The sequence below is a fragment of the Formica exsecta genome, unplaced genomic scaffold, assembly GCF_003651465.1.
Source record: "Formica exsecta isolate Colony F162 unplaced genomic scaffold, ASM365146v1 scaffold153, whole genome shotgun sequence".
In the NCBI taxonomy this organism is placed as follows: domain Eukaryota; kingdom Metazoa; phylum Arthropoda; class Insecta; order Hymenoptera; family Formicidae; genus Formica; species Formica exsecta.
The window spans coordinates 333,689-336,267 of record NW_021848854.1 but is presented as its reverse complement, the minus strand read 5'-3'; the positions used below and the strand labels follow the sequence as shown (position 1 = coordinate 336,267).

At 26.5% G+C, this 2,579-nt stretch overlaps 2 protein-coding genes across 2 annotated transcripts in view; both read left to right on the top strand.

The window, feature by feature from the left end:
- LOC115232973 (neurocalcin homolog) overlaps positions 1–2,579 on the top strand; it is a 236,845-nt gene that overhangs the window by 1,782 nt on the left and 232,484 nt on the right. The gene's annotated exons all lie outside the window — the stretch shown is intronic.
- The window catches only part of LOC115232971 (neuronal calcium sensor 2), a 208,900-nt gene that overhangs the window by 1,642 nt on the left and 204,679 nt on the right, over positions 1–2,579 (top strand). The window lies entirely within an intron of this gene.

Genomic DNA, 2,579 nt, shown 5'->3' with positions numbered 1-2,579 from the left:
TATATATATATATATATACGTGATTAAATTAAAATTTAAAAATCGTATGCTGGAAAAAAAGATTAAATTACATTTAAATCCGCATTTCATTACTAGAATGTGATCTTATTATTGACAATTGTATGTGGATTATCCACAAATAGAAGATTGATGCTGGATGTCACTGAAAAAACAAGCAGTAATTTGCATATTTTTAATAGAACTGTACAATTATAAAGAATTGTTGAAAAATTTTTGTTATATACGCGTAACAATAAAATTGGGGTGAAAAAACAAAAATAAAATTATTAATAAAGATATTTAGCGCAATATTATGTGAAATACACAAATTTTTATTTATTTTTAAAATCATCATAAATATAGAGATTGTCATATATATAAATATATTTGCAATAAGAAATATTGTATGTGTGTGTTTTTATATAATTGCGGTTCACATTTTTTTATCAGCCTATAATTTAAAATATTTTGAGATATATTGTATTATTTTCATATTTTACGTTTCGAAATGTCAACCGCGTTATCAAGAATGCTAGAAATTCCACCGTATATCTTGAATTTTTTAATACTTTTATTACACATTCTCGTGCTTTCTTTAATTTCAGATATATAGACTCTTCCAGATTTTATACGTGATATTTGCGGGTTATTAGCAAAGGAATATTATCAAATTTTATTTCATGTATGTACTCAATCATTATTTATTTTTTTTTTTGTTATGTGCGCCACTTTTGGTGTCGTTAAAACGTTGCAGACATATAATTATGCCAAGTTCGCCATCTCAGAGAACGCGAATTATGAATGGCTCACTCCGAAGAGTTTCCGTTGTATTTTCATTCAGCATCGTATTGGACTCCGCTCTATTCCGAGAATTATCCCGAATTGTATTGCACAGAGTTTAATTTCGTTTTTATATTCTCCAAGATTCTATATCCCATTCTATTAACTCGCATTTCGCTTCTATTTCTTTCGCAATCCTTCTTGGCTAATCAAGTGTAATTTGCTGTTTCTTAAAGATGCTATTTACGAAAATCTCTTGTATACGAGAGATACGTATAATACGAGATAATGTGAAAGGTATAGAGACAGTTGGGAATGGGTAAAGTCCGCTCTTTTTATTACATATGAAAATAACCGCAAAATTCGTTTTAGATATTACTTTGTATATTTTTTGCATATCTCATGATTTGATTATGCTATATATTTATATAATTTGTTGTATATCATTAACTATATTATTAATTTATTATCATAAAAAAGTAAAAATATTTTGTAGTACTGGTCTTTTCTTTAGTTTCCTAATGATAATTATTGTCATGTGTTAACTGCACTTGAAATAGCAAAAATGTGGAACGTCATATCTTTCTTAAAATGACTGATATTTTTTGAAATGACAAATTTTATAGTTTGTGAAATTTAACGCAGAAATATAAATTATGTTGACTTTATAATAGTAGATATTACACGAATATTACACCAAATTTTTTAGTTATATATATATATAAGATGGTTTAAATATAGTAGTAAGTAAATGTGCTTATCATGAACTATCTGTAAATAGAAATCGTACTCTTCTATCTCATCTTTATATATATATATATATATATATATCATGTTTTCTATCAATCTTCTAATAAATCTTTTTAAAATAAATTTGGAAAAAGAAATTTTATTTTAAGATACTTTAGAAATATTTCGTAATCTAATCCATCATACTAATAATTACACAAATTATATATGTTGTGCATGGGTTGAGGTATTATTTTTTATTTAACTTAGCGATAGTTATAATTGCTTTCGTTTATTCTTGATATACATATATTTGCGCAGAAACGGATGTGATTTTGCGATATGCGCTTGATTTCGCGTACTCCATCGCACAGCGCGTTTTATCACAATCCTTGAACATGATATCTAGAATTTTTATTTATATATAGTATGCTCTAAAGTTACAACTACGCGATATGTTTACTCAAGGCTCATGTATATCGATTTGGAAGGATTATGATATATGCGTATTGTAAAGAAATTTTTTGTCGCGTTTTTTAACGCCGAATTGTAAATGTATAATCCATGTTTAAGTCGTGAATATATTGCCATTATTTATATGTGTATTACAGTGATTTATTCAATAATTTAATGAAACGTAAGAAAAATTAGGTGTTACTTTTCAAAATTTCTTGTTTATAACAACATGGGATATACATATCAGAAAAATCGCACACAATATACAGGGTGGTCCATTTTAAAAGAGCCAGTCAAATATCTCGAAAAATATGGTGGCACCATCTTATGTCCCCCTTCGAACCAAACAACTTTTGTCTGAAACGTTTTTCTGTATCTTCCATATTTTTCGAGATATTTGACTGGCTCTTTTAAAATGGACCACCCTGTATATCTATACATATATTTTTTCTTCTTAGCTATTACTTATTTGATGAACTTAGAATCAATTCCTTTGTGAAAATTTGATTAGAAGATAGTATTCATTACAGTATTTTGATTGTCAACATTAATAATAATTAATTTTCTAAGTAGATTTTTATTAAAATAAAACTGATTTATAAAAATACATTAAA